The sequence below is a fragment of the Mirounga angustirostris genome, unplaced genomic scaffold (genome assembly GCF_029215605.1).
Source record: "Mirounga angustirostris isolate CCGP_5_RB_7025 unplaced genomic scaffold, mMirAng1.0.hap1 SCAF_2, whole genome shotgun sequence".
NCBI lineage: Eukaryota > Metazoa > Chordata > Mammalia > Carnivora > Phocidae > Mirounga > Mirounga angustirostris.
In genome coordinates, this window is record NW_026991710.1 from 72,728,207 (window position 1) to 72,756,005 (window position 27,799).

General features: G+C 35.3%; 1 protein-coding gene across 12 annotated transcripts in view; it reads left to right on the forward strand.

Moving 5' to 3' along the window:
* CCSER1 (coiled-coil serine rich protein 1) overlaps window positions 1–27,799 on the forward strand; it is a 1,348,832-nt gene that overhangs the window by 519 nt on the left and 1,320,514 nt on the right. For 2 of the 12 annotated variants that reach the window (XM_064584806.1, XM_064584808.1), the window contains exon 2: window positions 1,035–1,119. The exons of 7 other annotated variants lie outside the window; for them this stretch is intronic. The gene's annotated coding sequence lies outside the window, so the exon portion shown is untranslated. Of the gene's footprint in view, window positions 1–19; window positions 313–1,034; window positions 1,120–1,278; window positions 1,422–27,799 lie in introns of those variants that run through there. 3 more of the 12 variants (XM_064584805.1, XM_064584810.1, XM_064584807.1) reach the window with 2 other exon arrangements.

Below are 27,799 nucleotides of genomic sequence, written 5' to 3' on the forward strand. Positions count from 1 at the left end.
CCCAGCCGGTGACCGCGCCGTGCCCGGGTCGCCCTGGAGCAGCCCCCGCCCAGGCCCGGGGCGCCCGCAGCGGGCCCGGCGTGCGCCGCGCGGAGACCTGGCCTTGCAGGCAGGGTGGGCGGGGGGACGGGCCCGCTCGCTGCCGGCCCGCGACTCCCCGCGCCGGCGTGGCCTCTTCCTCCGCGCTCCTGAGCGCTCTGCTCCCGGTGGCCGCGGCCGCAGCTCCAGGGCGCAGCGGAGCGTGGCCGGCCGGAGGCAAGAGTTGGCGCAGGTTCCGGGCCGCTCCCCTCCCTCACCGCTCGCGTCCCGCAGGTAGGGGCAGTCGGCCAGCGCTGGCGCCCGGCGCGGCGGGCGCCGGGGCGGGGGCGGCGACGAGGAGGAGGAAGGGGGGGCGGGGAGCCCGGGGCTCCCAGTGGAGCCGCGGTGCCCGAGCCGGGACCGCCTCTTGCGTCTGCCTGCCTGTCCTCAGGCGCTAGCTTCCTGGATTGGAGGCGAGACCCTCCCCAGCGGCGGCAGGAACGGCAGCGACTTAGTGTGAACAAATTGCTTTGTGGTGGCGCGTCAAGGGCTCCAGGGAGGGGTGTGTGTGTGTGTGTGTGTGTGTGTGTGTGTGCGTGCACGCTCATTCGTGTGCGTTCGCGCTCATGACTAATCAATGCTTTGGCTCACCTGAAAAGATAATCAGCCTTGAGTTGAAACCCTGGGGCCCCCTCAGCTTTTGGCTGGTGTCCCAGGGACTCGTACAGGCGGTGCCATCAAGGGGTAGGGTTGCGCGAAGGGGTGACGGAGGGATTTGTGAATGGTGCTTCTCTGCGCGTGGAGGCTGAGCTTGCTGATGTAGAGGAGGAGGTATCCAGAGTGAGAAGAAAGGCTATTTATGGCAAAGAGTTGTGAAATTTCTCGGGGTTTCCTTCAGTGTATACTGAGCTCTCTCTCTCTCTCTCTCTCACACACCCTCCCTCCCCCTCTCTCCTTCTCGTCTTCCCTCTTTAATTTCTCTCTTCCTCTCTCCCATTTCTCCACTTCTTTCTCAGAATTAGAAGCAATTCTGCTTTTTTCTCCCTCTCTCGTGGGATCTGGAATATGCAATGAAGTCAGAAAGCACTTGTCTTTTTACAGGTAGGAAAAAATGTTTCTTAGAAGGCACTGATCTCTTGCCTTTTAATGTTTTTATGTACTTGTTCTCCACTTCTCTTACCTCTTAAGGCCATCAATAGGACCCACAAGACACAAAGTACCTACTTGGTTTCAGTAGCTTTCATTTTTCATATTTTACAGTTGAATACCTTCCCACTGAAATGTAACACATATTCTCCCATCTCTACCCCCAAGAAAGGCTGTTAAAAATAATGCACACACGTTTTATTGTAAAGCTGGTTTTATTAAAAGCCTTGGGGAGGAAAGAGAAGCAAGACACCTAGGTGAGTTTATATTGATTACTACTAATTAAGAACTATTAAGAAAAGACCTAAAATACTGTTAATCTAGGCTGCAACACAATTTCTTTCGGTTTCTTTTTCTATTTGCTTTATAACAGGTACAAATTCCGAAAGACATAACTTGAAGCTTAGAGATGATTTGGGACAGTATCTACCAATTATGCTTTAGCAAATTTGTTCTTAGAAGTAGTAACCTAGGACTGGGTTGTGACTGAGAGAGTAGGACAGGATCTTTATTATTTTAAATTGGAATGTCTCGAAGGGCCTGCCAAGCACAGTGTTTTTAAAAACGTTGAAATTCCAACCACCCCTTCATTAATTTCACAGAGAAGAAAGAGAAGTGGTCAACCTATTGTCAGAGTGATTTGTCTTCATTTGATATTAATTAAGGAGCTCAGTACTTTGATCAAAACATGTCAATTGTTGGTTGTTGTTTTTGTTTTCAGTGTGGAAGTAGCTTTCCTTAACCCTCCTGTTCATTTTGAGACAAAGTAGAGTTAAGGATTTGTTATTCTGATTTAGTTAGATTCATATTGGTTTAAAATACAGTTTCCTAGTGCCTGGCTGGCTCAGAGTAGAGCATGTGACTTTTGATTTTGGGTGGTGAGTTCCAGACCCATGGTGGGTGTAGAGATTACTTAAGAAAATAAGATACACTTTCAACATTGGAGCATGTGTAGTTTTATATTTTACGTTAGGACTTAGACTGAGGACCCCCACTCAGGTTTGCTGCCTTAACTTTCCCGAATCATTGGAATGTAGATATAATGGGGAATTTAAAAATGTACTTGATGAATTGTATTACTACAATCATTAAGAAGTCATATCTACGAATATTTTGTTCTTTGACATGGTCAGAGAATCAGTAACTGTTTACTACTTTAAAATATGTATTATTTATACTATAGAATATTAATTTACATCAAACTCAGTAGAAAATGAAAAACTTTTTTTATTGTTATTCAACTCTTTTTTTTTTTTTTTAAAGATTTTGTTTATTTATTTGAGAGAGAGAGAATGAGAGAGAGCACATGAGAGGGGGGAGGGTCAGAGGGAGAAGCAGACTCCCTGCCGAGCAGGGAGCCTGACGCGGGACTCGATCCAGGGACTCCAGGATCATGACCTGAGTCGAAGGCAGTCGCTTAACCAACTGAGCCACCCAGGCGCCCTGTTATTCAACTCTTCATTGCATTTTATTACTCAACATAGTACTCATAATAAAGGGCCTGTCATGTGCCATGTACTATCTAGGCATTGTGGAGGAACGTTAAGAATTCTTGCTCCCTGCCCTTCAGGAGCTTACCCTCCAATTGGGACAAATCTGATGCACGTGCTTGAACAGAGTTAACCCATCACAATAAGAGATTGCATATCTCACAAGGACTGCAGGAATTCAGAGCATAACAACATTTCATACTGAGTTTTGTACGAAAGGCTTCAGGGGTAGGTAAGACTTGCTTGGTCTTGATCTTAAAGGATAAATAGGATTAATGGCTTGTGGATAAACTATGAGGTATAAGATGCAAGTCTCCTGGAATTATAGAAAAGAATAAAAGATATAAGGGGAAATAAGCTTGTTTGAAATAGATTTAGATATTGCAGAGCAGTTGAATTTGTTGTGGAAAGGGCAGGGTGAATTGGTTTTTGATGTACAAACATTCTGTATACTCTATTTTTGAAATTAATTGAATTTCTGTGCCTAAGATTACAAATCTTTGATTTTATATTGCCTTTTAGTGAACAAAATGCTCAAAATATATTTGTAGAGGATACTTACTCAAAATGTTTAAAAATACCATATCACACGAAAGGGTTGTACTTGGTATTAGTATCAAAGATGGTAGGGATAACCTCTTTATATTGAGGTGTTTGAGGTACATCCTTAACCAACTCTCCTTAGATTTGCTCTAAAGGAAAATAGAATGAGATAGGTAAAAGAATAGCTATATTAATAGCCAGCATTCATTGAATGCTTTATATTTATTCTTTATATAAAATGTATAATCCATTAAATAACTTTTTCTGTAATATTTTTAAGTTATTAGAATGCACACACATAATAGTTAATATATCTTTACATTATTTTTCATGAATATAGAACTAGGATGCAGGACTCATGGGGAATAATTTTTAGAATTGTAGTGATTTTAAAGATTTTTTAGACTATCTTCTGGTAAAATAGACGGTAGTAACAATAAGAGCATGTCCTGTCTCTAAGCATTCCAAACTTAGTTGTTTTTTCTTTGTATATATGTTTGTTTTTGTAGAAACATAAAACTGTTTAAAATGAATTTCTTCATTTTAAGAACACAAGAGGAAACATCTGAATTGACTTTGAGCCTGTCTTTTCAATATGACACCCTAGAAGTATGTTATAACAGGTACAAATAGTAAAGAAATAGTACAAATATTAGGTATGACTTTCAATAGATAATAGAATAGAATTACTTTCAGATTAGGTGGATTAAAAGATTTTCATATATATATTTTGTTGACAGTGAATAGATAAGAATTATTACAAAAGTGAAAAGCCTATTGAATCACCAGTTTCATATTCATGTAGGAATGGGATGATTTCCAACATAGTAACAGTACAAACCAGGCTATCTGTTAATAGGTGTCTTTTGAGTTTGGTTTTAGACTATATGTCACAGGTGTATCACTTTGATAATGTAATCTCTCCTACTGTATGACTGACAGCTTCTGCATTATTTCCCTATTGGATAGTGATAAAATCTGTTTGCTTTATATTGAGGACATATACTTCTATCAGAAATATTATCTTCACAATGCAAGAGAGTCAGTTAACAATAAAACATGAAGTCTGAGGTGGGGGAAGCAGTGAGAAAAGATGGGGAAATTGATACAAAACACCCTAATGAACCATTCTTCAGTAAGTAGCTTAAACTAAATATAAAAATATAGAGGTGACCAATCTAAACTGCAGTTGATACAGTACCAAGAGATTGTTATCAGTTCTTATTTTTAAAGGACTGTATTGCATTTTAAGCTGTTTTCATGGAGCTAAATAAAATGGCCGAAAGAAAGAAAGAAAGAAAGGTAGGTAGATGGTGGTTGAAATTGTTCACTAGTGTCTGTTGTATGATATTAAATTTTTTAAGAAAGATTTCTGCTTTGATCATTGATGGACACAGTTTGTTTGACCAAATGCCTAGCCCTCTACCTAGATTAATTTAAAATATTGCCTTTGGTTTTGCATATTTACACTGCATTAAATGCTTTTTAAATTTTAATTAAGCTGATTAAAATTTTTGAACACTGTAACTATGTTCTGATACCAATATAAAATTTAAAGGAAACATTAACTTATGGCAAATTCTTTTTTTAAAGTTTTTATTTAAATTCCTGTTAACATACAGTGTAATACTGGTTTCAGTGTACAATTTAGTGATACAGCACTTACATATAACACCTGGTGCTCATCACAATAAGTGCAGACTGTAATTAGTTATTTTTTTAAAAACTATGTGAGTATCTTGTTTCCCAACAACTTTTCACTGAATGGTTTTGGGATCTATTGATTCTGACCTGAAATAGAACATTTGGGGTTGGGAAGTGGTGATTTTATGATTATTTTTTGCATTTACTGGCTGGCATTCTTCTCTGAAGGAAAGCTTTCCCTCTCGGATAAGTATAGACCATGGATTTTTTTTTTTTAAATTCAGTATTAGTATAGGTTAGATTTTTAAACATTTTTTATTTAAATTCAGTTTAGTTAACATATAGTGTATTATTAGTTTCAGGGGTAGAATTTAGTGATTCATCAGTTGCATATAACACCCAGTGCTCATTACATCAAGTGCCCTCCTTAATTCCCAGCACCCATTTAGCTCCGCCCCCCCACCTTCCCTCCTGCAACACTCAGTTTGCTTCCTATGATTAAGAGTCTCTTATGGTCTGTCTCCTTCTCTGTTTTTATCTTATTTTATTTTTCCTCTCCCTATGTTCATCTCTTTTGTTTCTTAAATTCCACATATGAGTGAAATCATATGGTATTTGTCTTCTCTGACTGACTTATTTTGCTGAGCATAATACCCTCTAGTTCCATCCATGTCGTTGCAAATGGCAAGATTACATTTTTTTGATGGCTGAGTAGTATTCCTTTGTATATATATACCACATCTTTATCCATTCATCTGTTGGACATCTGGGCTCTTTCCATAGTTTGGCTAATGTGGACATTGCTGCTATAAACATTGGGATGCAGGTGCACCTTCTGATCATTACATTTATAATTTTGGGGTATATACCTAGTAGTGCAATTGCTGGGCCGTAGGGTAGTTCTATTTTTAACTTTTTGAGGAGGCTCTGTACTGTATTCCAGAGTGGCTGCACCAGCTTGCATTCCCACCAACAATGAAAGAGGGTTCCCCTTTCTCCACATCCTTGTCGAATGGCAGATTTTTAAACCAGACCAGTAGTTCTCAAAATATGGTTCCCTGAATAACAGCAGCAGTGAACTCCTTAAAATTCTAATCCCACCACAAACTGAATCAGAAATTCTAGGTTGGGGTCCTCTATGTGATTCTTATGCACTCTCAAGTTTGAGAACTACTGACCTAGAGTATGTTATAGTGAAACTTGAAGGCTGTGTCTTCTGCCTGTTTTGGAGCTAAGTACTTTCTTCAGCTGTTAGAGATGACTAAGGTTTAACTGTTTAGATCTGGGAAGTATGACATTCTCCATCAGAAGATTTTCATCTTAACTGTATGTATGTATGTATTAGTTTATAACTATTTAAGAAAGGAATTAAATGAGTTTCTAGTTCCCATACATATACTTGCTGTTGATTGGGGAAGCAATTTAAAAAGTGTAGAATTTAACTGGACCCCTAGAGACCCCAGGCTAGGCCTTATTGGTAGTCATAAAAATATGTACAAAGCTTGACCATTTTCTGTTTTCACATCCTGTAACTCTTTCCGTATCCCTCTCCCTCTCCTCCTTCTCTCCCTCTCTTCCTGCCCCTCTCTCTTTCTCTACCTCAGCCCTCTTCTCTGTTTGAGTTATGGGCTCAATAATCCCTTCCCTGAGGAAATGTTTCTTGGCCTCCTTTGCTATATCAGTTGCCCCATTATATATTGTTTTAGTTCTATATTTCTCTACCTTGCGTACTTACTGCAATTTTAATTTTATGTGTATTTATGTGATTGGTTCAGTATTATATCATCAAAGATTAACACACACTCGATGCCCAGTAAATATTGGTTGAGTAACCCTATGCCATCATCCTAAAGGCGTTTTATGTTTTTCCAAAGAAAGATACTTTAAAAAAGATTTTAAAACACAGGGAGTCCTAGGACATACGTAAATACAGGTACTGCTTTCCTTTCTATTTTGCAAATGATGAGATATATTTCATTAACAACAATGGCTCTAAAGTGCTGAGCATGTCTTACATGATAAGCACTCTATATGTGTTTCTTCTAACATTATAAAGTTGTTTTTGTATATGTTTCAGAAATGAGGAAACTGAGGTTGTGTTCTGTGGTCTGCCAAGCTATCTAAACCAAACTTTTTCTTTTTTTTTTTTTAAATTACACTGATGCAGAAATTGTGAAACCAGTAGACAGAATGTGAAGGAGTGTATCTTCTCTTTATTCCTGATTTAACTCAGGGCTCAGCAGTATCTCTGTGCATTGCCTCTGCTGTTGCTACCCTCTTCAGTGATGCTGTTGTTGTTTTTTGGGTGATTGAACAAGTGATGGAATTCTTGCAAGGCTGAAGCTCCCTTCTTGTGCTTTTCAACACCGTTATTATTCACCCTCCCTGCCATTCAGTCACAACCCCCATCTGGTCAGATTCTCCCAATTAGTTAATAAAAATTTAAGATGTAAACAAGTATAATTTGAAGACTGAGTGTCTTTATGCAGAGAATGTTCAAACATTAGATATTCTCCATATTTGGAGATATACAGCTTATCTTCTGAAAAGGTTGACACAGCTTTGGGTACCTTGTTCAAGCAAGGGAATATGATTAACAGGGTAGTATCAACTTAGTTTCTTTTGGCTTTTAATCTTCAAATTATTTAAATGTGGATTTAATCAATGTTCAAGTGTTTGTAGCAAAGAAAATATTTAAAGGCTGATTCTCTAGAAGTCCATGGATAATTAAAGAGTTGAATTTGGCTATTCTGAAGCCCTCTTACGGGACTGTACAAAGTTATATATTTTATAATGTGCTTAAATGAGTCAATAACATGAGTAGATATAGATGCATACCAACAAGAAGAAAAAAAAAATCAGTAGTTTCACTGAGTATTTTACTTACGGCCTATTTTGTAGCTTTTGTCAGAACTTGTTTCTGTTGCTGGAATCATTTAATCGTTAACTGGAGCCTCAGTCTTGCCCCTGATTCAGGACTAATGCTTCTATGTAGTAGGAAGATTGACTGGTTTCTAACTCAACACTTTGGGACTTAGCATCGGCCACTCTTAATGTCCAGCCTAATATTATAACATTTATAGTAATGCTTCTTTCTTATAGCTGAAACTGAGTTCTCACCTAATATTTTTTCTGTGCATCTTGATAAATTGCCCAATTGTCACCATTTCTCCCAGCATTTCAGCAAGGACTTTCTTTTGACAGAGCGTACTTTATTTCTTTAAAGACTGGGATCCCAAGTCTAAAACCACTTCATTTCCTGAGTCCTTTTATGTGCCAGCATACTGTCCCCAAAATATCACTCTTCTGGGTCCCTAAATATCACCAGCTCTTAGAAGTATGCTTCATGTCCAGTACTTACTCTTGGACCTCCATGTTGCCAGCTACTTATGGCACATTGCCATGCGCCCAGATACTCAGGCTGGTTGGACTTCTTGGAAGTATTTATAGCTGGGTCTCTGTAGCACTTCCCAAACTCTAGTGCAAGTCTGTTACGAGGTTCTGACCATCACCAGACCACCTTATTTTGCTACGTGTAATCTTCCTTTACCTGGCTGTGTCGCACGATAGAGCACCTCATTCATCATCGACAAGAAACATTTTGTAAATGCTTATTATGTATAAGTCAGTCTGTTTCAAAAAGAATGTACCTCCTGGGCTTCCTAAAGCTCCTGAATTGGTTAATCCATAATAAATGAAATACGCATTCTTGCATGTTTTGTTTGGTACCCAAATGTGATATGTGTGTACGCAGATGTGTAGAATATGCATATGCATTCTTTAGGGTTTCCCTGATTTTCCTTTCCTAGTCACATGTTAATTTCAATATGATCTGACTCTTCTCCATTCTTCAAAACTTATTTGAATGATACGTTTGGAATATAGAACAGCTGAAGAAACACACTGAGGATGGTGTGATACATTCTCTGATTTTCCTTACTCATTAATGAAAACTAGCAGTATCCCTGTGTTCAGATACTGCTGAACTAACCCTATTCAACTCTCATGGGAGTCTTAGTGATAAACCTTCTCTCTCCAGCAAACTCAGACTAACATGTCGTATTTCTTATGTACCCATTACCTGCAATTAACTCTTGCCTGGAAGTAGTCAAATACTGTGATTCTGTTAATGAGTTGTTATTGTCGTGTGATGGCTTTTTTTGTTTGTTTTGGGCAATAGCAGCAAATGATATATCACAAACCTTTATTAGGTTTACAAATAAAACCAAACAAGTAAACATAAATAATGGTATGGCAAAAGTAAAGAAATGTGGGCTTTAACATTTTAGGCAATTCTTCCTTTAGAAACTATTTTTGTGTTTGTTTGTTTGGTTTTGTTTATTTATAGATATACAAATTACCAGAGCATTAAGTCTGAATATATGAAATATGTTTAGTGAGTGATGCTTTCTAACACATGGTATTCTTTAGGAAATTTAAGAAAGACTTGAAAGGAAAAACATACAAAGTATACAGAAACATCAGATGAGACAGTTAGGGAAAGGAAAAAGTAGTTCAAATTCAATATTAGAAAATTAGGTAAGTGTAATTTATTTTTTATATTATTTATATTTATATATAATATATATTTAAATATATTTATATTTATAATAATATATACTATTATAAAACTGATGGGTCTGTACTTCAGGATTCCTGAATTTTCGAAGGATATTAACTACTGGGAAGATAGCTCAAGGATAGTTAATTTGATTTTGTTTTGATTTTTATTATTGTATCCATGTGCACAAAGACCCAGGAACACTAAAAGTATTCGTTAATAAATGAGTTACTTAAAGTTAGAATACACTTTCTAAAGGAGTATTATTAAAAACATAGATCACTAAATTGGGCCATTAAAAAATCATTAGAAGTTTGTGTATAACAAGTATATAAACTTACAGTGACATTATTGCTAAAATTAACTTTGAGAGGTATTTCCTACAGTATAACACAATGTGTATATATGGTGGTATTGAGGAGATACCTTCTTCATCAACACAGTGCAGCTTCTGAAAGGTTAAAGGGCTCAACAGTGGGATAGTCTAAGTTGATCACAGGAACAGTGTAATGCAAAGCATCCCTAAGGGAATTTTGAGTGTCCCAGGTCCACGCACTGCTTGAAACACTGAAGGGATAAAGGGATAAAGACACTACAGTGCTAACTCTTTAGTAAGAGAAGGAAGGAATTGCCACCTAGGATATTTCTGAGTAGTAGTGAACCTGAGCTCATTGGATGATGATACAGAAAGCGCAAAGCCCCAGAGGTCTATGTAGGACATGAATGAATGAGGTATTTTAAGAGCCAAAGAATTTTAATTTCAATATAGGACAGATTGGTAACTCTGAAGTTCTGGAGGTCCTCTAGCCCCGCCCTTTCCAGTATGCTATCGTTGTCTCCAGTCACCTCTGTGGCAGGGGAGCTATCCAGGGTACTAGGCTTTGCTGAAACCCTCTTGCAAAATTGTGCAAAATATTTTTTTTGTTTTTGCTAATCCTAGAGCCTGTCTTTGCAGATACTACATGATTCACTTGGAGTGACTAACCTGTCATCATTTGGTTTATTTTAGTAGGCCCTTTAAAGCCCAATTCAAGTGTAAATTCAAGTACACCTACTGCAATCCTATGCAAGAAGCCTCTTCTTGGTGTCAGATCTCTATTTAAAGTATCATAATTCACTGCTTGCTTATGCTTTATGCCAATTAGATCATGAGCTCTATGAGGACAAGAATTTTGTATTTTACTCTGTTTTCAAGCAGCTGGTCTAAATCAGTGATAGGAAGATCCCCAGTAATTGATAAATGAATACTGCTTAAGAGTGACCTGAATTTTGTCCATCTGTGTGAACTACTCCCTGTTTTAGCCACTATCTTAAATCACATCCAGGCTCACTTTGAATATTGCTCTTCATGGCTTTTTCATAGACTGAAAATTTGTTCTTCACTTGGAACCAAGTAACTTAAAATGGCTAAAAGTCTTGAAAAAAAGTGAAAGGAGCAGGAAGTATGGGCATATATGCTGCAGGTGTTGTTAGGGGATTAGCAAGGTTTAAGAAAGTAAGAAGTAGTAGAATAGGCTGATTTGAGAGGATAGGGTCAAAGGAGACTCTGGTTTGTCACTTGCTGAAAACAGAACCCAGAACATCCACACCACATTCACTTTCTAAGACCTTTGAAATACGGGATCTCCTCTCAAATCCCATAGCTTCGATCCCCATTTTGGTATGTCTGAAAATCTGAGGCCACATGAGGCTGACAGGTTCTTTTATTCAGGAAACAAATTGTACCAGGCCCTGTGTATATATTGGTTAATGAGACGTACATAGTTCTCCTGAAGCTTAGTTCCCATAATATCCTTGGTCCTTGCTGAGAATGGAAGTTGGTAGACTTCTTTTCTCTTTCTTGTAGCCACTCTAGTGACCTCCTGGACTGCCATGAAGACTAAGTGTGCTTCTTTCCATTACTCCACCCCTGCACATAGCATTGTTCTGGATGTCCAGTGTGGCAGTTAAGTGACTGCATCATTGTAGAAAAACTTACTTACAGTAGGACATCCTGTCACTGGTTTTGTAATGACTTGCTGATTATTTTTACATGATATTGGTAAATTATGTGCCTGTATAAATCTGCCCTCAAGAATATTTCAAAAATAGCTTAGGTACTTGTTTTTCTTTTGGTCAGAAATTCCCTATATTTCAGGGGCATGAGCTATAGGAAATGGTTGTGTGGCATTTTCATAGAGGATATTTTCACTTTATGGTTCTACCTTTCATGTTTTTGGAGTATATGTGCTGTCTATCCTGGATGTCATGTGTTTCTCTTCCCTGTTTTTATTTTCCACCTGTTATCAGCGGCAATGTTTCAGTTGTGAAACAGAAAAAGAAAAGCTATATTTCTTAGTATCCCCCCCCCTTGGGAACCTAGTTATAGAACTCACATAAATATAGATTCAAAATAACTTAGATTTAAAAGAAAGGGTTTAAAAGTGTTAAAATTAAAAAAAAAATGAATAAAGCAGTTTTCTGTAACCATCTTAAATAAACCCACAGTTTGGAAAACTAGTAATTTCTTTGCCAAATAATATGATCATTATTAATTTTATGAATTAAAAGCGTTACAGGGGCGCCTGGGTGGCTCAGTCGTTAAGCATCTGCCTTGGGCTCAGGTCATGATTCCAGGGTCCTGGGATCGAGCCCCGCATCGGGCTCCCTGCTTGGCGGGAAGCCTGCTTCTCCCTCTCCATCTCCCCGTGCTTGTGTTCCCTCCCTCTCTGTGTCTCTCTCTGTCAAATAAATAAGTAAAATCTGGAAAAAAAAACAAAAAACCACTACAGCAAGTTTTTTTTAGTAATACTAGAGATGAAATATTCCTATAAATAGCATTTCAATCTATTGAAAAGAGAGATTCTCTTAAAACTGATGGAGGAGTGAGTATGTGTGGTCACAGTTTTGGTGGTTTATAATGAAACTGTTAGGAGAAAGGGATAAATTTTAGTAATCATGCAAAGCGTTTGTGTTGTGTAAGTGCAAATCCAGGAATCCTCAGCACTCAGTCAAGACTAGGACTCCTTGGGGACCAAAAGTGATGATTGCTTCTGATGTAGAGTGTGGTCAGGAAAAGATGCTATGATTACATTCTTCTTCTTCAATAAAAGAAGGTAATGCAGTTCACACCCCCATCAAAACCAGTTCAAGAGTCTATACAAATATTAAAAAAATTTTTACTAGAAAATTTCTTTGACATTAAGCCAAAATACTTGGATCAATCTTTGTTAAGTATGTGTGTGTACAAACATACACATGTATAAATCAATATAATGTCTTATAATGGGATCTGTCTTGTATAAATTTCTTTTAATAATGCAGGTGATTTTAGTCTTCTTTTTTTTTTTTTTTTGAAATGGAGAGGTTAATCAGTTAGTGCTTTCCAAAAAAACAGAACAGTTAGTGTATATATCTATATCATTTATCTGTAAGAAGATTTATTTTAAGGAATTGGCTCATGTGATTGTGGTGGCTGGCAAGTCTGAAATCTGTAGGGCAAGCCAGCAGGCCACAAACTGAAGTAACATTTCTATGTTATAGTTTGAGGTAGAATTTTTCTTCTCCAGGAAAGTTCACTTGTTGCTTTTAAGCCCTTCAACTGATTGGGTGAGGACCATGCACATTATTGAAGGTAATCTGTTTTACTTAAAGTCAAATGATTGTAGATATTAATCACATCTAAAAAATACTTTCACAGCAACATCTAGACTAGTGTTTGATAAAACTGCTGGGCACCATAGCTAAGCCAAAATGACACATACAGTTTAACCATCAGAGTGGGTAAGGGATTTATGTTAAAAAGCCCTTTTTGATTTATATGATAAGTTGATGTATACATGTTTTTCCTTTGGCCAGAGATATCTTATCATTGATCAGTTATTGGCATTTGTAGACAGAGGTCATCATTCATTTGTTCCTTATTAATTTGGTAATTATTTATTAAGGATGTCTTACGTGCAAGAGATGATGCTAGGCAGTTGAATGATTTAAAGAAAATGAATGATGGAGGCTTTATATTTTAAGTGTGTTAATTCTAGTGGAAGAGCCACTTCCACTAGATGCTTGTGTGATAAGTAAATTTGAAGAGTGAAACTGTGTACTTTTCAACCTTGTCAATTAAATTCCATTTTCCCCATGAGCAAACAAAAAAAAAATTCATGTCAGGGGTTAATATGCCAAGTTATTATGCTTATTAATTTAGGAATGACCCATATGTAAAATTGGATTATGAAAGGTATGCTTGCCCACTTGCAGGTCAATTTCATTTAGACAGTGTTGGCTATACATACATTCATTTTAGCACATTAAAGGATTTGTATTTGTATTCAGCCTATGCAAAGGTGATTCAGTATATTCTGAAACAGGTCTGAGAAGTGGACTGTCATGATTTATTGATAATCTTGCTCTTCATATAGCATCGAGCAACAAACATTTTCTTTACTGACTCTAAATGGGTGTTTCTCCTGACACTTTCTCATTTCAAAACTGTGTTTTGTTTCTATTTCCATATTCAGTGAATATGAACTTGTGTGCCTGGCTCTTGAGGCCCTCTGCAAACTCAACCACACCTTGCTAATCCAAACATAGGTCTTCCACTTTGTTAAGGTCGTGTAACTTAGAACACCCTCACACACACAGCATATGCATTTAATCCTTTCTGTTTATGCAAATCTCAGCTGTCATTACTGGCCTAACTCCATGAAACCTTCCGTGACCACTTTCACCCGCCTAGGGAGTTTCCTTTGCTGTGCTCTGAGGTGTGAGCAGTACCTAGTTGGCAGCAGACAATTAAGTACAGGCTGTTCTGCTACAATGCATTTTTCTATAGTATAAATTAGCTCCTACACTTGTAAATCTGGGAATTAAGTTAGTAAAATGTTGAAGTTGGTTCATGTGTGATTTTTTCCATAGCGTGTTCATATTTAGCTTTAGCAATTACAGCTGAATTCAAAGTATACTAATGCAGGCACATGCAAAATACAACAGAGGGATACCCTTTTCGCAAATCTACTTTCTTCTTTTCTAAAAAGGAAAAAGTTTATGCATTTCCTCTATTTTTTTTATTAAGAATTTTACATGTCCTTTTAGGTATATAAGATTTTTATTAAAAAGTTTTTATGGTTTTGCTTAGAATTTTGTGTTGTAAGCTGCATAGATTTTGAGTGTTTCTGCCAAGCCCTATTTTTTTGGGATATAAGCTCTGTCCAGTTTTTCAGAATAAAAGAACACATACGTTGCAATAGCAAATTGCAAAATTGCACATATATTGCAAAATTGAATAATTTTGCTTCAAATCACTTGGTATTTATTGAACATCCACTGTGTGCCAGACACCAGTACCAATGTTGGATGTATGAACAATGAACAGGGCTTACTTTTGAGTACAAAGGAGACTAAACACAAATCCTGTATGATGGTGTTTCTATTGCTTAGCTCAGTAGACGAGGAGGAAAAGAGACAATAAAAAGTAACCATGACCTTTGTGCATGTTCCTCCCTCTGCCTGGAATGCTCTTCCATTCCTGCTTTATTTACCCAGTTTCTTCCTAAACTTCATGTCTCAACTCAAACATCACTTCTTTATACTATTCTAAGCTCTTAGAGAGCCATACACTTTTCTTTCATAGCACTTAAGGTAACTGTAACTTTAGGATTATTTGTGAGGTTATTTAGATAGTATTTTTCTTTTTCTTAGATGATAAGTTCCATGAGAATAGAGATTATGTTTGTTTTTACCATCATTGTATTCCCATTTCCTGGCAAGCATGTACACACACACACACACACAGCAGGCATTAATCTATATTGTAAATTTAATTTATAATCTCTGTTATATATACATATTTAGCAGGTAGTTTTTTAGTATGTTTTAGTTGTATGGATGAATGAAAGGATAAATGAATTTTTCCTTTATTTTTTAATAACTTAACTTTGACTATTCTTCTCAGAACAAGTCAGTTTTGTTTTTTTTTTCCTATCCATATCACTTTTGTTAGCCTCACATTTCCTGGTAGTGTGTGAATTTGTTGAAGTTTGTGGCTTATATATTTTATAAATTTTTATTAAATATATTATAGAAAGCAAAGTGTGCTAGGCTCCAGACTTTGTGCTTATGTCCTCCAGAAATCATAAAATTAAAAAAAATGCATAAAACCTAAAAGTGTAGAGAAGAAGGTATAGAACAGTATTTTCATTACCTTTGTGTAGAGATGGATAACTTGAACAAGGCCTTAAAAGCAAAAACCTAAAAGAAGTAATTGATAATTTTGGAGGAAACTTTTGAGATATATATATAAAATATATATAATAGATATATTATAATAGATATATATATTATATAAATATAATAATAGATATATATATTATATAAATATAAAATAGATAAAAATATATATATATATATATATATTTTTTTTTTTTTGAGAGAGAGAGAGAAAAAGGAGAGAGACAGACCAGGAGAGGAGGGAGGGGCAGTAGAAGAGGGAGAGAGAGAATTTCAAGCAGTCTCCATGCCCAGCCCACAGAACCTAAGATCCTGACCTGAGCCAAAACCAAGAGTTGGATGCTTAACCGACTGAGCCATCCAGGTGCTCCTATTGATGTTTTTAAAATAAAATTAAGAACATCTGAACATCGAAAGCAAACCACAGATAAGAAGAAAATATTTGCAATAAATATAACTAGTTAAGTACCAGAATATATTAGGAAAGCCAATAGCCCAATGATAGTATGACCAATTACCCAATAGAAAAAAAATGGATTAAAAGATATGAATTGGAAGCTCATAAGAGAGGAAACTCACAGGAAAATAAACATGAAAATTTGGGTGATAATTTCTTCTGGGGAGGAAAAAGAAAAAAAGAGAAAAAAAGATTGGAAAGGAGTTGTATTAGGTGCTAAATTGAATATAGAATAAAAGAATATTTGTTCATTTTATAGGGAAATAAACTGTGCTCAGAGAGGTTGTGAATTTCCCACAGTCATTCAGCCTGAGCTGTGCCCTAGATCTCATGTTTGCGGTTGGCTTGCTGACATCTGTAATACATGTGAAAGAGAGAACTGTAAATTCTTTTCATATTGAATCCTCTCAAACTTATTTGTATACCTATTGCTTATAGGACTACTTCAGCAGCCAAGCTATAAGATAATTTTTTTTAAGTGAAAGATAGAAAATACTTGTCGTGTTGTTCCATCTATTGTTTTTCCTCCCAAAACTTAGCAGTTGGAATTTGTTCTTGAAATTTTACTTTAGTGTAGCTCACAGCTTCCCTGAACTTGCTCCCAATCTTTGCCTGGTCAAGTTATAGATAGGTGATGTTCACATTCTTGCTATGGCAACCTTATTGTGGAAGGCTACCTGTATTATTCATGGGATTAATTATAATTTCAAACCTTGTGGGTGACATCTTTGTTGTTTCCCATTTAATATGACCTGTAGGTGACTAGGTTATTTTAAGTGAAACATCATTATGTTCGGTACATGTGGATCACTGTATACCTCTGGTGACATTCATCCCACCACCAACTATTAATAATTGCTTCCCTGCCACTGCCTTGGATATAAGTTAGAAGATTTTGTGAATGTGGACACTGATTTAGTCAGTGCACATAGTGAAGCAGCTGAGTCAAAGCTTAAGTAGTGAGGAAAAAGAAGTGATAAAGTAGTGGAATATAATTACAGCATGCATATCTAGTCCTCTTTTCGGGCATGAAATGGCAACTGGTTTCTTAGGTGACCTTGGCTGTTTAGCGTGCTTAGAGAATACAGTATGGTCACATAGGATTTTTATACTTTCTGTAACCACAATTACATGGAACATATTTCAGAAATTCAGACTACTGTAATCACTAGATAATATGCCTGTGGAAAAATTTCATTTAAAGTATTTTATTCTAAGGCTTAGTTTCCCTTTGTGAATTCAAATGTTCAATTAATTCATTTTGATCAGTTATATACTTTTTTGTATCATCCAATAGTTAAACTCTTATTATCTAACATAATAAAAATCAACCAAAGGGATCAGCTCATCCAAATGAATTACTACTTTAGTAATTTTCTACAAATTTTTGGACCATTATTATGTTTCTTTTACTAAATAAAATCTGTTTTCTGGCTACATATAATGTTGAGAAGAAAAGTCTGTCTGATTTCCAATAAACTTCCAGATATCAGGTAATATAAAAATATTTAAAAAATTAATTTTATTTGTTTTCTAGATGACATTTGAAATGCTAATCCTCCTCTTTTGTTACCTTCTACCTTTAAATATTCATATCTCATAGGCCCCAATTAGATTTCAAATCAGAATCTGAGAGTTGAGCACCTTTCCAATTTAACAAACAAAACGCATCATTTTTTATGCATAGGGTAACCCCAACTAAGTGAATGTAGAATGCCACATAATCAAAATAACACTTAAATAATTAAAGAGTTACATAATAAAATAAAATTAGGAAGGGTAAAAGAAACAGTAACTCTGGTTCTGCTTGCCTTTTGTATTATATGTTCTTGCCTTTAAAATAAAAGGTCATTGCTGTCCTGTTTCTCTACTACAGCATATTTAAATTCACATTGTCCATAGACTTGGGCTGACTCTCTGTATTTAGCATTTCAATATCTCTTGATCTAAAAGTGATTTTGTTTTTTAAATTCACAATCTGTGGATATAGGAACTGACTACAAATGCCTGAATTGTTAGAGGAATATGATCTTTATGCAATCATTGTTTTAAAGATGGTGTTATAGATGTTTTGTTACTGTTCTGACTATATTAGTGTATTTTCAATCTGCGAAGTGTCTCATAATCAAAAACTTTTTTCCTTTACTATGTCATCATCCTTTGGAAAATTATTTATTTATTTATTTGACAGAGAGAGAGAGAGAGAGAAGCAGCAGCAGGGGGAGAAGCAGAGAGAGAGGGAGGAGCAGGCTCCCCACTGAGCAGGGAGACTGACATGGGGCTCGATCCCAGCACCTTGAGATCATGACCTGAGCCAGAGGCAGATGCTTAACTGACTGAGCCATCCAGGTGCCCCTTTGGAAATTTTTTAAGTCTGGAGTTCAAACTTGGTTTGAGCATCCTTGGTTAATATGTGCAATAAAAACAAAAATAAAATAAAATTCTACAGATTACAAAAATGGAAAAATATGACTGGAGTTTTCATATTAGGATGATACATGCAATCATAAGCATTTTCTTAGGATGCAATTTTTTTCTTGTAACATTGACAGATGACGAAGGAAGTGATATTTTTTGAAATAATCTGTGAACCACTATTATATAGCTTTGTAGTTGACATTTGCTGAAAGCTAACTGCTATTGGGCATCTAGGAAGTAACATTCTTACCTTCCCAAGACTTAAACAGAAAATAAACTTTGGGAAAAATGTTTCAAAGTAAAATATCCAATTAAAGTAGTGAACAAGAACAAGTGACATAAATACTATTATTTTGATGTATGATTCTATAACTTCCTCATTTTTTATATTCTTATATTTCTAGTTTTTTGAAAAGTGGAACCAAGTTTATAAAGCACAGATGTAGAATTTTAATCTATAGTGTAAGAATAGAAGGTCAGAAGAATATTTTAATATATAAAGTGTCTTTAAATTTTTATAGAGTGTAAGAATACTTTTTAAAAATAATACTTTTCCTATATTCGTTTTCTCCTGTCTAAATTTAATAAATGTAAAAGATATGATCTGTAGATCTTTTATTTTTTTATTTTTTTCTTAAAATCTTTTGTCCTGCAGTACTTACTACCTCTGATTTCTCCTGGAAAAACAGTTACAATCATTCTGATTCCTGGCAAGTTTGGTTTGGCAGCTTGTACTTGGTTCAAAGAATAGGTCATAGGAAAGACGTGAGTTAAGTAATAAAAGAGGGAGGTAGGGGGTTGGAAAATTTAGTTAAGTATTGGTAATTTGTCAGCTTTTAATTATTATTGAAGTTGTCTAAATCAGTATAACTTTATATTACCAATTTTGATGTGACTAGATAATGTTCATGAGATATCTTCATAGTTGATGACTATCCAAAAAATAATACATCTATTAGAACAGCATGCTTTTGAAATTATTTCACTAGAAGCTGATCAATTTTCCTTAACTTGAGGATGTGGCATTGCTTTGGCCAGGCTCTTAGGTATTTGACTTTTTTCACATCAGCATTAATGCTGTTTATCTCCAAAAATACAGATTGTTTCCTTTTAAGACACTAAGACATCCTTATAAAGTAAGTATAAGATTAAATATTCATTTTTCATGATCTCAATAATTAATGGAGTTAAAACACTGTTTCTTTTGATTTTCTTTAGGTTACTAGTTCTATTAGTCATTTTATTTATTTATTATTTCTATTCAGTAATTTATTTGCTACTTCATTTTCAAAACTTTGTTTAAAAACTTAAAAAACTTCACAGTTATTGAGTACTCTTTATACGCAAGGGACAGTGCTGAGTGCTCAATTTTCATGGTCTTGTTTTAATCTCAGAACAACCTTGTGAATTAGCTTGTTTTTAATTCCCATGCCTGTTTATAAAAATGGAGGCACAGAAAAATTAATCAATGTGTCAATGACTGCTTAGCTTGTGTGTTCTGGAAAAGTTGTAATTTCATCTTATCTTATTTAACTGTTTATATCAAATAAAGTGTTCTGCTGAGAAAGGAACGTCACAAGCCAGAAATTATTTCTGGTTTATTAAAATAATAATATCTATGCCTGATATCTAGGCATCTGATACCCACAGACATAAAAATAATATTGACCACCTGAAACCAGTGTAAGTAATATTGCGTGTCAACTATACTTCAATTTAAAAATAATAAAAGAAAGAAAATAAAAATAATTTTGGCAATATTCAAGCCCCCAAAAGGCTACTGTAAATTATTCTGAAAAATGATTTTATTAAATATGTACCTCAAACTACTAGTATTTGAAGAATTCAGTGTTTTGGAAGCAAGAGCGTTAAAATCCTAGAAAATCTCCTTGACAAAATTATCTCATGTTTGAAAGTGAGAAGAATAATCAATAAACACAAACATATAAAATAATTTTTGCATTTATATTAGAAAACAAATGCCATTCCATTGGCTATACTAATGTGACTTTATTAAAAGAAAAAAGATAGTACTCCTTAAGATTGTGAACTTTATATAAGTTAGAATGTGATTAATTTTGAGCAAGATAATTTATTAGAAAACTGTTTCAAAAGGGAGTTTTAGTATTTTAACTTTTTACCTTAACAGGTACCTTTTGGGAGTTAAGAAAATTAACGGTCCTTCTTTTTTCCCCCAAATAAGCATGTGTTCATAAACAAAAAAATAGTGTTTGTAAGTTCCAGTAGTTTGTAGATCTCCTGGAGTGTCCACAGATTTGCTTTGAAAAAACCCAGGAGTAGTCTCTTGAAAATATTCAGTCAGAATAAAAAAAAAAATATGTACATATGTTTTGTGTGGTTAGTATACCTGGGTTGACCACATAGTAAATACAATGCAAGCATACAAGGAATGCTTATTCTCTATAACATGTATATTTTATAGTGCAGTGTTGACACAGATGTGCTCATGGTCATAGAGTAAAGGGCTTTTTAATCAGAGAGGTAAGGGATCTATCTACTTGCAGTAAACAACCACAACTACAACATTCCTCAGGAGAAGATTTAGACAATAAACTGCTTTTCCAGACTCTCTCTCACTTGAGCCTTACTGGACAGTTATTTGGTTTTAATTTTGGTTTTAAGCAGACACACTTGAGATTGGAAATTAAATGTGTTTCCTGTGATCTCACTGTTAACCAGTGCTTCTGGCTTTAGCTAAACTGTTCTTTCCACTATCACATTCACAAACAGAACCCCTAACACAAACTCCCCTGTATGTCTCCTTTCCTCCATTAGGGCATAGGAATAGGAATATTGTCTTTTGATTCCTTGAGCCACCTTTCTAGATGTTTTGTTTTATACATAGATCATATCCTTAATAAAGTATGTAAGTAATGAAATGTATTTTAGAATGTGAAAGATATTTTGATTTTGTAAGAACTTCATGTTCCTTATGACACCTATTTTAGAAATCCAGTGATATTTATAAATGCAGCTAATAAACCAGTATTGATATCACTTTTAGGATTTATCCACCAGTTCAAAGAGGTAGTGCTATTAACCCAGTATCAGCCGGGAAATAACTTAGGGCAGGTGGGTTAGTAGATAGAGGTCTGATTTCCTTTTAGTCAAGCCTAACTTGTAGTGATTCCTAAAAAATGTGTTCATCCTTGGGAAAGAAAAGTTAACTAATTGAAATTATAAATAAACTCATGAATAACTTTGTCCCCTATATGACAATTTTAAAAATGCTGTATTTTATAATGAACTGAACCATGAAACTTGTTTAAATAATTTTTAAAAATCAGAAATAGTCTTGTTCTTAGCTGAAATTTTTATTGTCACAAACCTATTGATCTTGAAATTATTTAAAACTTCTCTAAAATATTTAGTGATACAGGAAAAATAGAAACATCTAATAAAATGGAAAGCAGACCAACATATTTTTCTTAGTTGTCTATATCATACTTAAAATCAATCGCCTTATGTTTTCCACTGTAAAAGAGAAACTTTATAGATGGGACAATGCAATAAAAAAGTCTGAAATCACCAGTGTTTATGCTGACTTCCTGAGCTGTATTCGATTTTCCAAAGGAATAAAAATCAATATTAGTCTGTATTTAAAATTTATTTTTCTGTTCTTTTTGAATAGGGATCCCACAGTAATGTCAGTTGCAGATATGAGAAAAATGTGGGGTTTCACAGATATCTAAGTTCTTGCCTAGTCATTAGTGGGGACACACGTCATCAATCCTGCCTCTTGACACTTTAAATAAAAGAGATGCATGATTTGTAACCATTGTATATGTGTAGAAACTCACATTTTTTTTTTAAGGTCATTACTAGCATGTGAAACATTCTGAACATAAAAACATTTATTTGTACTTGTACCCCATTCATCTTCATCACCCCTGTCAATGTCCTGAAGTTAATAAGCAATATGTTGTTAAAACCAGTACTGACTACCATGGTCTTTTCATGTATACAACACTGTAATTATTAAAAAGAAAAATCCATTATCTTACTAAGTAATCCAGCTGTAGTAAAGCTAAATATCTTTATAGAAAATATATTTGATGTAGTGCCTAGGTTTAGTATTTATGTATAGTTGACTTTAATAACTGGTCTATTTAGAAATCTAAATAGTTTAGTTTAATGAACAAATATATTTAGCCAATATTTCTCATCATGATGGTATTCTTTTATTGTTTTGTGGTTGGAGTTTATTTAAAATACCATCACTGAAATCTTATTGAATAGATTATTGTATTTTTTTCTCCCTCCCTCACAAAAGTAAAGCATTTGATTCAAAAAAAGATGCCACAGTCACGCTCTGGGTTGACAAAGACTTGCTTGGTTGATTAGCATGAATGAGAATATGAAAGATTTAAAGCAAAGCTGTCAAAGCAATTATAACTGAAGTCCTCCTTTTGCTGAATAATGAAAATTCGTGCCTGAAACACTTTCAGATATACCTAAGAAAATTGTACCTATGTAAAATGAAATGGTAGTGAATAAAAGAAATGGAATAAGAGAAGCCAACACAGGTAAAATTGTCTGGGTAGCATTTTAATATATTGTCACTACTATATTTTAGATTTATCAAGAAACATGATGATACAGGGCTTCTGCAAAAAGTATATAATGTTCAATTTAGGAATTACTTAGATACAATATGTTCAATACCTAATTGTTTGAAGATGTTTAATTTTAAAGTGATTCTGTAGGATTTATAAAATCTATAATCTGGTATTTTTTCTTTACGATTTAAATTTTACACCAGTCATTTAGAATGGAATACTGATATTGAAGCTACAAAAGAGATTAACAGACATTTAATGTTTAATATACACTTTCCTCTTAATTTTTTTAAAAGATTTTATTTATTTATTTGAGAGAGAGAGAAAGCACGAGCAGGGGGAAGGGGTAAAAGTAGAGGGAGAAGCAGACTCCCTGCTGAGCAGGGCGCCTGACATGGGACTCCCATCCCAGGACCCTGGGCTCATGACCCAAGCTGAAGGCAGACACTTAACTGACTGAGCCACCCAGGTGTCCTCTTTTAACGCTTTTAAATCTTAAAACTCTAGAATACATTGATAAAGTTTCACAATATTTTGTGTGATTAAGAAGATGCATGTTGCAAAGAATACAACTGGAGAGAAAACTAAGATAATTTATATTTTTATTAAAAAACAATTGATTCTAGGAGATAATTACATAAGTTAATTTTTCTGTTTGTTTAGGTATTCAGTATTAAAATTATTTATCCTATTTTTACAATGTACAAAGCATTGTGAAAGATACCGAGATGAATTAGACATGAATCTGTCATTGATGGGTTTGTGTTCTAAGGGAGAAGTTACGACAAATCCAGCATATACCCTAATGCACTAAATAGATAGAATGTAAATGTCATAAAAATTCATATAAAAACTGTATGATTTTTAAAGGAGAGCTTAACTCCAGCTGTATGTTATATTTGAATTTGGTCATGAAATATATGTGTGTATATCAATTTAAAATGTTTTTGCCTACAAGTGGGTAGTTGAAGTATCCTAAATAACACAGGCAGTTGATTGCTTTTTTTTTTTTTTAAAGATTTTATTTATTTATTTGAGAGAGAGAGAATGAGAGGGAGGAGGGTCAGAGGGAGAAGCAGACCCCCTGCTGAGCAGGGAGCCCGATGCGGGACTCGATCCCGGGACTCCAGGACCATGACCTGAGCCGAAGGCAGTCGCTCAACCAACTGAGCCACCCAGGCGCCCGGCAGTTGACTGCTTCTTATAAGTGAAAAAAATTCACACAGAGAACAGTGAAGAGATACAGTTCATTCAGAGTTTCTGCTCTATTTCTTTCTGGTGTTATCAGCTCTGCTCTTTGGTAGGAAGGTAGCAGGAGTGAATTCTGAGACTCATAACTGTGCATAACAGTCCCTAGAAGAAATACTGCTCTAGTATTTTAAGGAAGTGTTCTGAGATCTACCTTGATTGGAATACCTAGGATACATGTTTACTGTTATCCTGTGGCCAGGATGGAGGAATGTGCATATTAGTCTAAGTAAGCCATGGCTTGTCCCTGGAGTTGGAAATGGGACTTAATTTTCCCTGAGTATTCAGCTGCAGAGTTTTGGGATATTGCACTGAGAATGCGTTTGTTGGAGATGGGAAAGGGAAAATGGATCCTGAGTAGGCAGTCTGCAATGTCTGCTGGAGTGATTTAGACATTCAGACATCAGGAAGGACATTCAGGCACAGTGGATTGTGTGAACATATGAAGGAAAGAAAATACCATGTATGTGTAGTTCAGAACACGGCTGTAGTTCAGTTTGGCTGGGTAGAGAGTACCTGAAGGGAAGTTGTAAGAAATGACAGCAGAAGGATCAGATGGTGAAATACCTTGAAAGTTAGGCAGTGAAATTTGGGATTTATTCTGTAGATGATGTGAAGCACTAAGTCTTTTGTGCAGTAGATTAATAAGCTAAGAGTTGCTATTAGGATTTAAACTTTCCAGTGCTAGGTTTTTGAAAACGGTAATTCAAGTGAATCATGGTTTTTGGCTTTAGCTCCTGTTTGAATGGTGATGTCATATTCTGACATGGAGAAGAAAACATGAGGCAGTTTGTAGAAGTCTAGCTTAGCTGTCTAAGAAGATGGTGGTTTCTCTCCTAGAAAGAGAGAACACAGTAGGAAAAAATTTAAGGGGGACTTGAAGAGTCAATTGGATATACTGAGTTAGCTACTCATAGAGCCATTGAATGTTAGGACCCTGGGAATTCAATTTTTCAATAGTTTAATGTTCATAGAATGTAGTGACTTAGCCAGTTTCACATTGCTTTACATTTTGGAGCTAGTTTTTATACCCAGTTCTCTTGACTGTAATCTCAGTACTCCGTTTTAACATAGCTACCTCCATGTTTGATATACAGATTGATATGTTTTGCCAGAATAATAAAGAATGCTTAACATATATTGAGAATCACTTTATTTCAGACATTGTGTGAAGCCATTTTTACTCTTACTGATAAAACCTACTTGATAATAGTAATAATTAAAATCTTAGTGTCTAATGTTACTAAATACTTAGAACATGACTATTCACTGTGTCAAACAATTTGTGTATATTATATGCAGTGCTTTTAATAACCATCTTATGGTAGGTAGTGTTGTTATTCTCATTTACAGATTGGAAAATTTACATTTGAAGAGCTTATGTAACATACCTAGGATCACACAACCTGAAAGAGCACAACAGGATTTGAATCCATAAAATTGTTGCATTCAAATCAGTGCACACTGTCACCTAATAGTAAATCCTTAAAATGATATTGTAGCTTGCTGGAGGAGTGGGGGTGGACTAGGGACAGTTGTATTTGGAAATTAGAAATGTGAGACTAAAAATTTATCTAGAGGTCAGACCTAATGGGACTGATGCTATAGATATCACAATAATGCACATTAAGATCTGGCAGTTGAAGCTATGATTGTGGGTTGTATTTACAAAGGAGAGATTGGAGAAAGAGAAAAGGCCTAGAGTCAGAATCTATAGCCAAGGAATAAGATTGAGCAACCAAAACATTAGGAGGACCATCAGGACAGTTCAGGGAGAAAGAATGCAATAAAGGTGAGATTTTCAAAACAAAGATGACCAAATTCCCGAGTGCTATAAAAAAGCCTATTAAGGTTGATGAGTAGGAGGTCATTGGAAGCCCCTTGGGACACCAGTTTTTATCAAGTGGCAGTTACAAAAGGCACTGGAAATAGGGTTAATGAATGCATGTAATGGCTGTTTATAGTTGGAGGGAGATTCCATTGGAGAGGGAAATCTTGAATCACAGGGAAGATAAAATAGGTAATGAAGCTTGATATTAGAGTCTGTGGGAAGAAATAGAATGGAAAGAACTGGTGGAAAAAATAGCTCTGCAAAGGAAGACCAGAGAGAAAGGAAACTGATGAAGATTTAGACAAAAAAAATTCTGAAGTAAAGTGAAATTGGGAACAATCTGTTGATGATCCTAGGGCTCTCGGTCAGCCATGTGACTAAACCATCAGTATGCTTTGGTGTGATGTTTTTTGCCAAATGCCACATATACCACAATTAATAAATTCCCTAGAAACTAAGACTTTTAAAATTCAAATCCAGCTGCTAAAAAGATAAGCCACCAAAGATATAAATCATGTAAAAATAAAACTGCCTGCCCATGAAGATGCTTGATAAAAATGCCAGCTTGTGATACTGTATCTTAAGTGAATGTAAAGACAAAAGTGAATTTGCTCTACATAAACTGGTGAAGTCTTAAAAGTTTCCTTTCATGCATTTGTTCATTCTGTGTTTTTCTTTCTCACCGATGATCTTTATTTGAGTTACTGTAAGTTTATAGTATCTACCTGCTCTTTACACCCTTCCTCCCTGTAGAATAAGAGCAGATTGTGTAGTTGGATTTTATTAACAGTTAACATTTATTTAGTACTTCCTATCTCCCAAGCATTGTACTAATGGCTTAGATGTAATAAATCATTTATTACTCCTATCAACTCTTAGAGATATTATTTTTATTCAGATGTTGTAAATGAGGTAACAGAAATATAGAATTTGCATACTTGTTGCTGGATTAACTGCATTTGCTGTAATTAATTCAAACAAAATCACTATAATAATCACTTTAAAACTTTTAACTCTGTGAAATTAAAGGGCTCCTTTCTGTACAATACAGTTTTTCAAGCAGTAAGAGAAATTTTGCTTTATGTAGAAAGAATATCAATATAAGGTCTCTTCTTCTGATTTAGAAGGTGAAAAATAATAATTATATATAAAAAACAAACAACCCTGATGTTGTCTTGGAAGGTGGAGTGTGATAAAGTGGGAATGGTATAAATTGTTGAAATTTGAGGGTGTAGAAACCTGTAGGTCCTCTCAGGCTGACCTTCTTTTTGATGGCAAGCTCACTTTGTTGACTAACTGCCTTATTTATTTTCTCCTGAGTGCAAAACAGAGGCCTTTCCTTCATTAACGTGTTTTTCCCTTTTTTTTTTCCCAATTTGAAAGATTGGTATTTTATGTATTTATGTATTTTATGTGGTCTGGCACAGTAAGTTTTCATGTTCCATTCATATTTAATGATTGTAATAGCATGATTATATATATTCTTCCTTTATTATTTCTGCATCTGATAAAGACATTTTGGACAAAAAGTAATTAAAATTAGGTTTGTTTTTGAAATTAGTTATTAATGCTAGCATTTATCCTTCTCTATGTAAAAGGTAACACCAATGGATTGTGTATCACATTTGGAAAAGAACTTCTAAAACTTATTTTTTATAG